The sequence below is a fragment of the Oncorhynchus keta genome, chromosome 34 (genome assembly GCF_023373465.1).
Source record: "Oncorhynchus keta strain PuntledgeMale-10-30-2019 chromosome 34, Oket_V2, whole genome shotgun sequence".
NCBI lineage: Eukaryota > Metazoa > Chordata > Actinopteri > Salmoniformes > Salmonidae > Oncorhynchus > Oncorhynchus keta.
In genome coordinates, this window is record NC_068454.1 from 25,545,218 (window position 1) to 25,560,985 (window position 15,768).

General features: G+C 43.1%; 1 pseudogene; it reads left to right on the plus strand.

The window, feature by feature from the left end:
* Positions 1–15,768, plus strand: part of LOC118366637 (ceramide kinase-like protein) — a 64,549-nt pseudogene that overhangs the window by 33,652 nt on the left and 15,129 nt on the right.

Genomic DNA, 15,768 nt, shown 5'->3' on the forward strand with positions numbered 1-15,768 from the left:
GTGCTGGGTCCCGGTTGCGGATATTTTGGACAACGAACTGCTGCAGGAGTTTCACCGTCCCCGGCCGGATCGCCCTGTGCCTCACCCTCCGGGTCGTCCCCGAGGCCGTTGTCGGCATGCCGCTGGAGCCGGGCGTCAAGGGGGGGGTGGCACTTTCACGACTTCCACCAAAGTCTGCTCCTCTCCTTGTTCGTGCGACGTTCGGTGATCGACTTTTGTTTATGTTCCCTGTACTTATGTGCTTTCGTTTGGACCAGAATAAAAAGTGTGCCTGTTATCTACACTCTGCTCTCCTGCACCTGACTTCGCCTCCAGTACACACCCGTAACCCGTAAAAGTCTAAGAGCTTCCACACCTGGATTGTGTAACATTTGTCAAGTTGGTTGTTGATCATTGCTAGACAACCGTTGTCAGGTCTTACCATAGATTTTCAAGCAGATATTTTTTCTTTACACGACTAGGTGCCCTTATTTGCTAGGCATTGGAAAACCTCCCTGGTCTTTGTGGTTGAATCTGTGTTTGAAATTCACTGCTCGACTGAGGGACCTTACAGGTAATTGTATGTGTAATTGTACAGGTAATTGTAAATCATGTTAAACATTATTATTGCACACAGAGTCCATGCAACCTATTATGTGACTTCTTAAGCAAATTCTTATTCCTGAACTTTTTTAGGCTTGTCCTAACAAACGGGTTGAATACTCATTAACTCAAGACATTTCAGCTTTTATTTTGCAATTAATTTGGAGAAGTTTGGAAAAACATATTTCCACGTTGACAATATGGGGTATTGTGTGTAGGCCGGGGACAAAATAAATCTCAATTTGATCTATTTTAAATTCAGGCTGTAACACCACAAAATATGGAAAAAGTCAAGGGGTGTGAATACTTTCTGAAGCTACTTTATATGACAAAACAAGCAAGTATAGTGTAGAGAATCATTGTGCCATCTAAACCGCTGTGAAATATATTTTTCATAACCCCAAATATTGTATTTTCAGCTGTTTGAAGTTGGTGTACAAAACCGAAAGTAAAAGAGGCAAAAAATAAAAGATTAAAATAGCTCACATAAAATTGATCTACCGCTTCTTACACTTGCTTTCAATGAGAATGATAGATCTATATCTCACATTTCTATGTGAGTTTGGTCGGTTCACCCAAAAAGTTACATATTGCAACTTTAAACACTTCGAAATTTGATGTTTGCAACAACTTCGAAATTTGACATTTAAGAAACATGGATGAACATCTAATTCTGATGTGAGACTGTGAGAGCTTGTAGTATAGAGAGCTCATCACTCCAATAATTTGTGGAATAAACCCCCATAGCCACACATACACACACACTCACGCATCATGAGTGACCCTACACACCACAGCCGGCAGCAAGGCTATCAACAACGCTGCCGTGGGCCAGTCCGGCTTTTTGTGCCAACAGTTTGACCTTCATGTGCCATTCTAGGCTGTGGTGGTGGGTGGTAAAATGGAGTGCTGTTGTTAGCAGCCACTCTGCACTCATTGCAAATTGGTCGCTCAGAGGTCACTGTTTCTCTTCATTAGTGGGTGTTCCCACGGGAGTATTTGTGAACAGTTTCTTGTCACAAACAGGAGAGAGAGGAGAGATAGGCACCACTGTACCATGACTATGTCACTCCTGAGACTGAAGGAGGGATGCTATCATGTCTCCTTTGTTGAAGAAAATAATAAATAAACTCCACAGTTTATCAAAATGTGTCAGACACCATTTGAATTTAGAAAATAGTTGGAATTAGGGTACTGTCAAAGTAAACCATTACATTCTCAACAATATCCATATTTATTATATATCTTACAGTTTTTTCATTTAATTTATTTATTTGAGATTTAAAAATCGAGCTACGGGCGGCAGTCTAACGGTTAAAGCATTGGGCCAGTAACCGAAAGGTTTCTGTTTTGAGTACCTCAGCCGGCAAAGAGAAAAAGCTGTAGATGTGTCCTTGAGCAAGGCTCTTAACTTCTTGAGTGTAGGGGCAGGATTTTCGTTTTTGGACATACCCATTTGAAACTGCCTATTTCTCAGGCCCAGAAACTAGAATATGCATATAATTGTCAAATGAGGATAGAAAACACTCTAAAGTTTCCAAAACTGTCAAAATATAGTCTGTGAGTACAACAGAACTGATATTGTAGGTGAAAACCTGAGGAAAATCGAACCCGGGAAGTGCTGTTTTTCCTGAAAGCTCTCTGTTCCATTGGATGCCTTGCCTCCATTTAAAGTGATATCAACCAGATTCCCTTTCCTATGGCTTCCTCAAGGCGTCAACAGTCTTCAGACATAGTTTCAGGCTTTTATTTTGAAAAATGAGCGAGAAAGATAACATTGCGTCAGTGGATAGATGGGTGTTCACAGAGTTTTGCTTGCGTAACAGCCATTGTCTCTCCCTCTCCTATTGAAAAAGCGACAGTCCCGGTTGATATATTATCGATGATATATTTTAAAAACAACCTGAAGATTGATTATAAAAAACGGTTGACATATTTCTGTGGACATTGGGAATACTATTTGGAATTTTCATCTGCGATGTCATGACTGCTCGAGCCTGTGGATTTCTGAACATAACGCGCCAAACTAATGGAGGTATTTTGGATATAAAATAATCTTTATGGATCAAAAGGAACATTTATTATGTAACTGGGAGTCTCGTGAGTACAAACATCCGAAGATCATCAAAGGTAAGCGATTTAATCTATTGCTTTTCTGACTTTCGTGACCAATCTACTTGGCTGCTAGTGTTTGTAATATTTTGTCTACTGAAAGAGATGTTCTTACATAAACGCTTGTTATGTTTTCGCCGAAAAGCTGTATTGAAATCTGACACGCCAGGTGGATTAACAACAAGCTAAACTGTGTTTTGCTATATTGCACTTGTGATTTAATGAAAATGAAATATTCTTAGTAATCTAATTTGAATTTGGCGCTCTGCAATTCAGCGGGTGTTGATGAAAATGATCCCGCTAAAGGGATGGGTGCGTCAAGAAATTAACCCTAATTTGCTACATTAGGGCTGTACTACTATGGCTGATCATCAACTAGATTCAGCCGCGGGATGATTTATTTTCTTGAGTGGATGGTCAGGGGGCCAGAACATAATTACAAATAATTTGTACACTGCAAATTGGCCGCAAAAAGCCCTAACATAAAATACTTATTTTCCACCATAATTTGCAAATAAATTCATAAAAAATCCTACAATGTGATTTTACGGAATTTCTTTTCTCATTTTGTCTGTCATAGTTAAAGTGTACTTATGATGAAAATGACAGGCCTCTCTCATCTTTTTAAGTGGGAGAACTTGCCCCCCCCCCTCACCCACTGTATATCTCTCTATTATGCGTCGGAATACTTTGGAACATATTTCCAAAATTAAATTTGATTTGCTGGTGTTGTTACAGTATATTATGTCCAACAATGAAAGCAATTATTTAAAAAAATGAAAACATGTATTTAAAATAATTTGCATTTGTATCTTAAAAATATGGGCTACTTAATGCGTTGTGCATGCTAATCAAGTTATCATTCCTATATACTAGCCTATTATACACTGCACCAATTTGGTGTATGTGACAAGAAAACATTATTATTCTTTTTTTATACAGCTGTTTTGTATGTATAGCATAGACGCTCCGGAATTCTAATTAATTTGACTTGTTTCTTTGAAATTCCAATGTTGGTGCCGTTAGTTTCTTAGTCTCTCGTAAGTCTCCCATCTCTCGCTCTCTCTATCTATCTATCTCTCTCTCTCTCTCTCTCTCTCTCTCTCTCTCTCTCTCTCTCTCTCTCTCTCTTTCTCTCTCCTCTCTTTCTCTCCCCCCTCTCTCTCTCTCTCTCTCTCTCTCTCTCTCTCTCTCTCTCTCTCTCTCTCTCTCTCTCTCTCTCACTCTCCGTCATGCTTGACTAGACTAGCGAGTCATTGCATCCAATTCATCTGCCGGCCCGGATAGGGGCGGGGAGACATTAATGAGATTATGAATATTCATGATGTCTGCTAAATTAAGTTAATTGTTCTGCAGAAGTGCCTCACACACTTCCAAGGACATTTTTTTTCTCTCTCTCTCTCTCTCTTTTTCTCTTTTTCTCTCTCAATTCAATTCAATTTAAGGGCTTTATTGGCATGGGAACATATGTTAACATTGCCAAAGCAAGTGAAGTAGACAATTGAACAGTAAATATTACATTCACAAAAGTTCCATTAGTATAAAGACATTTTAAATGTCATATTATGTGCAAATAGTTCAATTAGAAAAGGGTGTATGGGTCTATATAGTTTGGCAGCAGGTTAGGAAGTGCAGCTCCACCTCATTTTGTGGGCACTGTGCACATAGCCTGTCTTCTTTTGAGAGACAGATCTGCCTGAGTCTGTACATAATTAAAGCTTTCCTTAAGTTTGGGTTGGTCATAGTGGTCAGGTAATCTGCCACTGTGTACTCTCTGTTTAGGGTCTCCTCTCTCTCTCTCTCTCTCTCTCTCTCTCTCACACACACACACACACACACACACACACACACACACACACACACACACACACACACACACACACACACACACACACACACACACACACACACACACACACACACACACACACACACACACACACACACACACACACACACACAATCTCTCTCTTTCTCTCTCTGTCTCTCTTCCTCCCCTCCTCCTGCATGTTAGCTCTCTTCATCCGTCATGTTGTTGTATGTATGAGGCAGTGCGTGTGCCTTTTGGGAAGGGGAAATTAACGAGGGTGAATTATGGAATTACAATCGCTGGAGATAATATGAGCACCACACACAACAATGTCTAGGAACAATAGATGTAAACAAAACTGATGATGGAAAATACTACATTATTATCTACACTAGTTCCGTTGTAGTATTAGGGAAATCTCATGTGGTATTTATCTGCACTGTAGATATATTGGATTATAAGGGACAAAAGCATTCCATGCAATGGAGTAAAGAAGAGATTAATCACACTATGCAAATTATTAGTTAATTTGCATAATATGCCATTACAATGCTTACGCCTAAGCATCTAAACATTTTGAACTGTCTTAGTCCAATCAATACATTGAATTAATAATTGTAGCAATGAAGATCTAAATCACCTTAAAATAAATTGTATCATTGGGAACAACTTTGTTACAGTAACAGTGTAATAGTAGCTGTGGATTGGAAGGTCAGAGGTCAGCACTATATAATATCTATCGGTAGCCAAGCTGTCTGAACATCACCCCTGTATTCCGTGCTCTGTGCTGTCCAGGCCTCTACCGCATTTCATAGGAGAGGAGGAACAAGTCAATCCCTCACCCAACCAACCACCCATCCATCCAGCCATCCAGCCAGCCAGCCAGCCAGCCAGCCAGCCAGCCAGCCAGCCACCCACTCAAGCCACTCACTCACTCACTCACTCACTCACTCACTCACTCACTCACTCACTCACTCACCACTCACTCACTCACTCACTCACTCACTCACTCACTCACTCACTCACTCACTCACTCACTCACTCACTCACTCACCCAGCCACTCACCCAGCCACCCAGCCTGTCCTATCTGTCTGTAATGCACTTCTTTACAGACATCAGTTATCATATCCTGTTAATCTGAGCAAACAACATGGCAGATAGCAGCTTGAAAGGAAATGCCTACTCACCTAGTGACAGAGACAACCTGCTCTCTCTTTCTCTCTCTGCTATCTCTCTCCCCATATCTTTCTCTCGCTCACTTTTTCATTCTCTCTCTTTCTTTCTCTCTTTCTCTCTGTATATACAGTAAATCTGTCTCTCTTTCTCTCCTTTCTTTCTCTTTCTGTCGCTCCCCTTTGTCTCTTTGTCTCATGCTTTGTCTCTCTCTCTCTCCCCGTATATACAGTAAATCTCTCTCTCTCTTCCTCTCTCTCTCTCTCTCTCTCTCCCACACTCTCTCTCTCCGTTCTGTGTGTTTGTCTCTGTCTATAATCAGTACAAACACACTGACACCTGTTCTATCCCGTCCACCACTGCCAGCAAGGTAAACTCAGCCTAATTGGCACCAGACAATATTAAGTTGAATTAATTCATTATTAACCATAGCTACCTCATCTACAAATAGTAGGATACATTGTGTTTGCATAGGCTTTCTTGTCTTTTGTATCATTGAGAATTGTGATAGCTTGCTACATTCAGATGGCTTACTTCTGCAATAATTAAGCTCGGTCATATGTTTGGTAAATAGGATAATTGATAGGAGAATGAGTGAATGCAAATAGCAGAAATACCTGGATGGTATAGACATTTCCCCTTTGAGAACTACTTATTGTTTGATGACAATATCATGTGTATGGCATTCCACTGATGTTGTTCTGCATCTCTTTTTCTCCAGGCTCCACTGACACGGTGACGTGTTCTGTCTATGGCATATGGCACCTTGTTACCACTGCAATGCACATCATCATGGGTACGTTCTCATTTCTCCAGTATTATCCCATTTAAGATGTAGACATCACTACAATGCTATTGATAATAGAGCTGCTTCGTAACACAGAGACCTTGAGCAATGGAACAGGGATCTAATACAGCTCAAATATACACTGAGTGGATTAATATGTAAATGGTATGCATATTTACTTTACAATTCCACCAAGTTGTGTGTCTGCGTGTGTGTGCGATCCTCACATAAGGTATGGGTTTCAGTATTATATGGTGCTTCTTCGCCACATTAGAATGGTTGGTGAGGAACTAGTGGTTGGCGCAATCTGGTCCTTAATTAGCTCCATCGCTGCAATTGTGGGATGTGGGAGGCCCTGAGCAGAGATGCTGGTATTGTCTTCTGACTACTAGATCTGGTTAACAGGCCCCCTGGAAGAATGAACAGTCCCTGGAGAACAAGGGGGAAGGGCTGTCATCCTGTCCCTCACACGTTCTCTGTTTTTTCTCACGGTGTAGATAGGGCTTTCTCACACTCGCTGAGTCTCTTGTGACAGACTCTTAACATAAATGTTAACAATTCTAATAGCTGGCTTGGGCAGGTGTTATTTGGTTCTGGTGTTCGGAGAATACAAACCTTACCATACGTCTGTCTGTCTTTCTGTCTGTCTGAGGAGGAGGTGAAGTTCCTGGTAGTGAATTGTCTGATCTGTTGTGTTGGCGGTGCTGTGTGAGCTTCTCCCGACTTAGCCTGATAGACAAGAGGATTGGGCTGTGAAGAGATAAGAGACAGTACCGGGGTTTACTGGAAAACATGCCACACAAAATATACTTTGGAGATAGAATGCCCTCTTTTTGTGGACATTCAAACAATATGTTTATTGCATTAGCTGTATCCCTGTTATAAATGCAGTATAATGTATAGTAAAATCAGTTAGAAATGTTATGAAAAATAGCAACTCTGCGATGGCGGTGACAGAGAGGGCTGCCTCGCTTCTAGTCCTTAGGAAACATTGCAGTAAATTGTTTTTTGATGTATTGTTTCTTACTTTGTTAGCCCAGAAAATCTTAAGTGTAATTACATACAGCCGGGAAGAACTATTGGATATCAGAGCAATGTTAACTTACCAGCACTACGACCAGGAATACGACTTTCCCGAAGCGGATCCTTTGGCCGCACCACCAGGGCATTTGAACTGATTCCAGAGGCCGACCCAAAACAACGCCGCCGCAGGAGATGGAGTCGAATCGGTCTTCTAGTCAAACTTCGGAGGAGCGCACACCCCCACCGCTTCCAAGAATATTACTCGCTAATGTCCATCCCTAGATAACAAAGTTGACGAAATCAGGGCAAGGGTTGCTTTCCAGAGAGACATCAGGGATTGTAACATACTCGGTTTCACGGAAACATAACTCTCTGGGGATATGCTGCACAAATTTCTTGTTAACAAACTATAGTTTTGACAAGCCTGTCGGGAAATCTACTTTGTGCATGATTTGTTCTATAAAGTTCATAATTTATGTCCAAAGTTGTCCCCCTTGTTGTTAGTGCGTTCAGCCCAGTAATCCAACTTCATGACCCGCGAGGTGCAGGCAAAAAGTCCAAAAGTTCCATTACAGTCCGTATAAACATGTCAAACGATGTATAAAATCAATCTTTAGGATGTTTTTAACATACATCTTCAATAATGTTCCAACCGGAGAATTCCTTTGCCTTCAGAAATGCAATGGAATGCGAGCTAACTCTCACGTGAATGAGCATCACGAGCTCGTGGCACTCTGCCAGACCACTGACTCATGAGACCTCATGAGGCCCACTTCGCAGTAGAAGCCTCAAACAAGGTTCTAAAGACTGTTGACATCTCGTGGTAGCCTTAGGAAGTGCAATTTGACCCCATAGACACTGCGTTTCAATAGGCCAAGCGTTGAATAACTACAAACCTCAGATTTCCCACTTCCTGGTTGGAGTTTTCTCAGGTTTTCGCCTGCCATATGAGTTCTGTTATACTCACAGACATCATTCAAACAGTTATAGAAACTTTAGAGTGTTTTCTATCCAAATCGACTAATAATATGCATATATAAGCAACTGGGACTGAGAAGCAGGCAGTTTACTCTGGGCATGCTTTTCATCCAAACGTGAAAATGCTGCCCCCTATCCCAAAATGGTTTTAAGCAGCTTGGGAATATTCCAGAAGATTTTGTCATGGCTTTAGAAGCTTCTGCAATTACATCATTTGAGTCAATTTGAGGTGTACCTGTGGATGAATTTCAAGGCCTACCTTCAACCTCATTGCCTTTTTGCTTGACATCATGAGAAAAAAAGGTTTGGTTCATCCTTGGGAGCTTTTTCCAAATGCTGAAGGTACCACGTTCATCTGTACAAACAATAGTACCAAGTAATGGGACTACGCAGCCGTCATACCGCTCAGGAAAGAGACACGTTCTGTCTCCTAGAGATTAACGTACTTTGGTGTGAAAGGTGCAAATCAATCCCAGAACAACAGCAAATGACCCTGTGAAGATGCTGGAGGAAACAGGTACAAAAGTACCTTTCTATACTGTAAAACAAGTCCTATATCGACATAACCTGAAAGGCCGCTCAGCAAGGAATAATATAATAATAATAATAATAATAATAATAATATAATAATAATAATAATATATGCCATTTAGCAGACGCTTTTATCCAAAGCGACTTACAGTCATGTGTGCATACATTCTAAGTATGGGTGGTCCCGGGAATCGAACCCACTACCCTGGCGTTACAAGCGCCATGCTCTACCAACTGAGCTACAGAAGGACCACCAGAAGGAAGAAGCATCTGCTCCAAAACCGCCATAAAAAAGCCAGACTACGGTTTGCAACTGCACATGGGGACAAAGATCGTAGTGTCCTCTGGTCTGATGAAACAAAACTGTTTGGCCATAATGACCATCTTTAATTTTGGATGAAAAGGGGGGAGGCTTGCAAGCCGAAGAACACCATCCCAACCATCAAGCAGCATCATGTTGTGGGGTGCTTTGCTGCAGGAGGGACTGATGCACTTCACAAAATAGATGGCTTAATGAGGAAAGAAAATGATGTGGATATATTGAAGCAACATCTCAAGACATCAGTCAGGAAGTTAAAGCTTGGTCGCAAATGGCTATTCCAAAAGGACAATGACCCGAAGAATACTTCCAAAGTTGTGGCAAAATGGCTTAAGGACAACAAAGTCAAGGCATTGGAGTGGCCATCACAAAGACCTGACCTCAATCCCATAGAACATTTGTGGACAGAACTGAAAAGGCGTGAGCGAGCAAGGAGGCCTAAAAACCTGACTCAGTTACACCGGCTCTGTCAGGAGGAATGGGCAAATGTTCCCCCAACGTATTGTGGGAAGCTTGTTGAAGGCTACCTAAAATGTTTGACCCAAGTTAACCAATTTAAAGGCAATGCTAGGCAATGCTACCAAATACTAATTGAGTGTATGTAAACTTCTGACCCACTGGGAATGTGATGAAATAAATAAAAGCTGAAAGAAAGCAACTATTATTCTGACATTTCAATTTTTTAAATAAAGTGGTGATCCTAACTGACCTAAGACAGGGAATTTTTATTGGGATTTAATGTCAGGAATTGTGAAAAACTGAGTTTAAATGTATTTGGCTAAGGTGTATGTAAACTTCCGACTTCAACTGTAGGTAGAGTTATTAAAGTGACTGTTGCATAGATAATAACAGAGAGTAGCAGCAGTGTAAAAGAGGAGGGGTGGGCAATGCAAATAATCTGGGTAGCCATTTGTTTAGATGTTTGGGAGTCTTATGGCTTGGGGGTAGAAGCTGTTTAAAAGCCTCTTGGACCTAGACATTAGCGCTCCGGTACCGCTTGCCATGCGGTAGCAGAGAGAGCATTCTATGGCTAGGGTTGCTGGAGTCTTTGGCAATTTTTATTGCCTTCCTCTGACACCGCCTGACACCGCTATAGAGCTTCTGGATGGCAGGAAGGGCTGGGCCGATGTACTTGCCATACGCACTATCCTCTGTAGTGCCTTGCGGTTGGAGGCTGGGCAGTTGGCATACCAGGCAGTGATGCAACCAGTCAGGATGCTCTCGATGATGTAGCTGTAGAACCTTTTGAGGATCTGAGGACCCATGTCAAATCTTTTCAGTCTTCTGAGGGGGAATAGGTTTTGTCATGCCCTCTTCACGGCTGTCTTGGTGTGCTTGGACCATGTTAGTTTGTTGGTGATGTGGACACCAAGAAACTTGAAGCTCTCAACCTGCTCCATTACAGTCCCGTCAATGAGAATGAGGGCGTCTTCGGTCCACAATCATCTCCTTTGTCCAGGATCCAGTTGCACAGGGAGGTGTTTTGTCCCAGGGTCCTTAGCTTAGTGATGAGCTTTGAGGGTGTGTTGAACGCTGAGCTGTAGTCAATGAATAGCATTCTCACATAGGTGTTATTTTTGTCTAGGTGGGAAAGGGCAGTGTGGAGTGCAATAGAGATTGCGTCACTTTTGGATCTGTTAAGGCGGTATGCAAATTGGAGTGGATCTCTGGTTTATGGGATAATGGTGTTGATGTGAGCCATGACCAGCCTTTCAAAGAACTCCATGGCTACGGACGTGAGTGCTACGGGTCAGTAGTCATTTAAGCATGTTACCTTAGTGTTCTTGGGGACAGGGACTATGGTGGTCTGCTTGAAACATGTTCATATTACAGAAAATGTCAGTGAAGACACTTGCCAGTTGGTCAGAGCGTGTTCGGGGTTCACGTCCTGGTAATCCGCCTGGCACTGTGTCTTTGTGAATGTTGACCTGTTTAAAGGTCTTACTCACATTGGCTGCGGAGAGCGTGATCACACAATCGTCTGGAACAGCTTATTCTCTCATGCATGTTTCAGTGTTACTTGCCTCGAAGCGAGCTTTGAAGTAATTTAGCTCATCTGGTAGACTCGTGTCACTGTGCAGCTCTTGGGCTGGGCTTCCCTTTATAATAATAATAGTTAGTTGTAATAGTTGGCAAGCCCTGCCACATCCAATGAGCGATACCACAACGGCCCTCAAGGAACTTCACTGAACCTTACTGGACTTTATGAAAACTGGAAAACATATATCCTGAGGATGCATTTATTGTAGCTGGTGATTTTAACAAAGCCAATTTGAGGAAAAGGCTACCTAAATTCAGCATATCGACTGTAGCACTCGCGCTGGAAAAACATTGGGCCATTGTTACTATAAAAACACTGGACCATTGTTACTCTAACTCCTATAGGAAGAAACTCAAAAAGGAAGTACCCGTGCTAAGGACTATTCCACGCTGGTCTGACCAATCGGAATCCACGATTGTTTTGATCACGAGGACTGGAATATGTTCCGGGTAGCCTCAGAGAATAATATTGACGTATACGCTGATTCGGTGAGTGAGTTTTTAAGGAAGTGTATAGGAGATATTGTACCCACTGTCTATTAAAACCGACTCAAACTAGAAACCGTCGATTGAAGGCAGCATTCGCGCAAAACTGAAAGCGTGTACCATTGCATTTAACCATGGCAAGACGACTGGCAATATGGCAGCATTCAAACAGAGTACCGTAATTGCTGGACTATTAAGCGCACCTGAATATAAACCGCACCCACTGAATTATTAAAAAATATGTATTTTGTACATAAATAAGCCGCACATGTCTATAAGCCACAGGTGCCTACCGGTACATTGAAACAAATTAACTTTACACAGCCTTTAAATGAAACACAGCTTGTAACAAACATAAATAGGCTTTAACGAAACACGGCTTGTAACAAAAATTAAAACGGTAGCCTACCAAGAAAGTAATTGGTCACTATCTTCCTCCTCCTGTGCACTGAAACCACTGAAGTCATCTCCTTCGGTGTCGGAGTTGAATAGCCTCAGAATTGCTTCATCCGATGTTGGATCGTTTTCATTGTCGCTCTCGTCACTTTCATCCGGAGGCAAATTCCCCGCTGAGCTCATGCTGCCCCTTCAACACGCAGCAGTCCAGCCTTTCGAAACCCGTTGATGATAGTGGATTTTTTGACAATGCTCCACGCTGTCAAGACCCACTGGCAGACTTGACCATAAGATGCTCTTCGCCTGCGGCCCGTTTTAGTGAAGGATTTCTCCCCACTTGTCATCCAAGCCTCCCACTGAACAAGGAGCGCCACCTTAAATGCACGATTTACACTGATGTCGAGTGGCTGCAAATACTTTGGGCCATCTGCATTTCTTCCCTCTGATAGCTTTTGTTGTCTTTCTGCACTGAGTCAGTTCCTCACGCTGCTGTTTCCAACGTCTTATCATCGACTCATTAAGGCCAAGCTCCCATGCAGCAGCTCTATTTCCTTTTCCAACAGCCAGATTTATCGCCTTCAACTTGAAAGCTGCATCATATGTGTCTTTGCCATGATGAGGGTGACAAAATTACTACCGCAATCAGAATGATGGGAAGTTTGAGCGCGCTCTATTTACGTCACATTATGTGATGGTGCTCAGTTTTTTGGCGGCATGAATCTTGTGAAAGCGGGAAAAATCCATAAATTAGCTGCGTCATTGTATAAACCGCGAGGTTCAAAGTGTGGGAATAAAGTAGCGGCTTATAGTCCGGAAATTACGGTAGTCATTCCCTCCGCAAGGCAATCAAACAAGCAAAATGTCAGTTTTGAGACAAAGTAGAGTTGCAATTCAATGGCTCAGACGTGAGACGGATGTGACAGGGTCAACAGACAATCATGGACTACAAAAAGAAAACCAGCCATGTCGCGGACACTGACGTCTTGCTTCCAGGACTGTGGTCTCTCCTTCTCCTTGGCCTATGTGAGTAAGACAGTTAAACGTATTAACCCTCCAAAGGCAACCGGCCCAAACAACATCCAGAGCCGCATCCTCAGAGCATGCGCAGACCAGCTGGCTGGTGTGTTTACGGACATATTCAATCTCTCCCTATCCCAGTCTGCTGTCCCCATAAGCTTCAAAATGGTCACCATTGTTCCTGTACCCAAGAATGCAAAGGTAACTGAACTAATCAAATCAAATCAAATCAAATTTATTTATATAGCCCTTCGTACATCAGCTGATATCTCAAAGTGCTGTACAGAAACCCAGCCTAAAACCCCAAACAGCAAACAATGCAGGTGTAAAAGCACGGTGGCTAGGAAAAACTCCCTAGAAAGGCCAAAACCTAGGAAGAAACCTAGAGAGGAACCGGGCTATGTGGGGTGGCCAGTCCTCTTCTGGCTGTGCCGGGTAGAGATTATAACAGAACATGACCAAGATGTTCAAATGTTCATAAATGACCAGCATGGTCGAATAATAATAAGGCAGAACAGTTGAAACTGGAGCAGCAGCACAGTCAGGTGGACTGGGGACAGCAAGGAGTCATCATGTCAGGTAGTCCTGGGGCACGGTCCTAGGGCTCAGGTCCTCCGAGAGAGAGGAAGAAAGAGAGAATTAGAGAGAGCATATGTGGGGTGGCCAGTCCTCTTCTGGCTGTGCCGGGTGGAGATTATAACAGAACGTGGCCAAGATGTTCAAATGTTCATAAATGACCAGCATGGTCAAATAATAATAAGGCAGAACAGTTGAAACTGGAGCAGCAGCACAGTCAGGTGGACTGGGGACAGCAAGGAGTCATCATGTCAGGTAGTCCTGGGACATGGTCCTAGGGCCCAGGCCAGTTGAAACTGGAGCAGCAGCATGGCCAGGTGGACTGGGGACAGCAAGGAGTCATCATGTCAGGTAGTCCTGGGGCATGGTCCTAGGGCTCAGGTCCTCCGAGAGAGAGAAAGAAAGAGAGAAGGAGAGAATTAGAGAACGCACACTTAGATTCACACAGGACACCGAATAGGACAGGAGAAGTACTCCAGATATAACAAACTGACCCTAGCCCCCCGACACATAAACTACTGCAGCATAAATACTGGAGGCTGAGACAGGAGGGGTCAGGAGACACTGTGGCCCCATCCGAGGACACCCCGGACAGGGCCAAACAGGAAGGATATAACCCCACCCACTTTGCCAAAGCACAGCGCCCACACCACTAGAGGGATATCTTCAACCACCAACTTACCATCCTGAGACAAGGCCGAGTATAGCCCACAAAGATCTCCGCCACGGTACAACCCAGGGGGGCGCCAACCCAGACAGGCCGACCACAACAGTGGATCAACCCACCCAGGTGACGCACCCCCCCCAGGGACGGCACGAGAGAGCCCCAGCAAGCCAGTGACTCAGCCCCAGTAACAGGGTTAGAGGCAGAGAATCCCAGTGGAAAGAGGGGAACCGGCCAGGCAGAGACAGCAAGGGCGGTTCGTTGCTCCAGAGCCTTTCCGTTCACCTTCCCACTCCTGGGCCAGACTACACTCAATCATATGACCCACTGAAGAGATGAGTCTTCAGTAAAGACTTAAAGGTTGAGACCGAGTTTGCGTCTCTGACATGGGTAGGCAGACCGTTCCATAAAAATGGAGCTCTATAGGAGAAAGCCCTGCCTCCAGCTGTTTGTTTAGAAATTCTAGGGACAATTAGGAGGCCTGCGTCTTGTGACCGTAGCGTACGTGTAGGTATGTACGGCAGGACCAAATCAGAGAGGTAGGTAGGAGCAAGCCCATGTAATGCTTTGTAGGTTAGCAGTAAAACCTTGAAATCAGCCCTTGCTTTGACAGGAAGCCAGTGTAGAGAGGCTAGCACTGGAGTAATATGATCAAATTATTTGGTTCTAGTCGGGATTCTAGCAGCCGTATTTAGCACTAACTGAAGTTTATTTAGTGCTTTATCCGGGTAGCCGGAAAATAGAGCATTGCAGTAGTCTAACCTAGAAGTGACAAAAGCATGGATTAATTTTTCTGCATCATTTTTGGACAGAAAGTTTCTGATTTTTGCAATGTTACGTAGATGGAAAAAAGCTGTCCTCGAAATGGTCTTGATATGTTCTTCAAAAGAGAGATCAGGGTCCAGAGTAACGCCGAGGTCCTTCACAGTTTTATTTGAGACGACTGTACAACCATTAAGATTAATTGTCAGATTCAACAGAAGATCTCTTTGTTTCTTGGGACCTAGAACAAGCATCTCTGTTTTGTCCGAGTTTAATAGTAGAAAGTTTGCAGCCATCCACTTCCTTATGTCTGAAACACATGCTTCTAGCGAGGGCAATTTTGGGGCTTCACCATGTGTCATTGAAATGTACAGCTGTGTGTCATCCGCATAGCAGTGAAAGTTTACATTATGTTTTCGAATAACATCCCCAAGAGGTAAAATATATAGTGAAAACAATAGTGGTCCTAAAACAGAACCTTGAGGAACACCGAAATTTACAGTTGATTTGT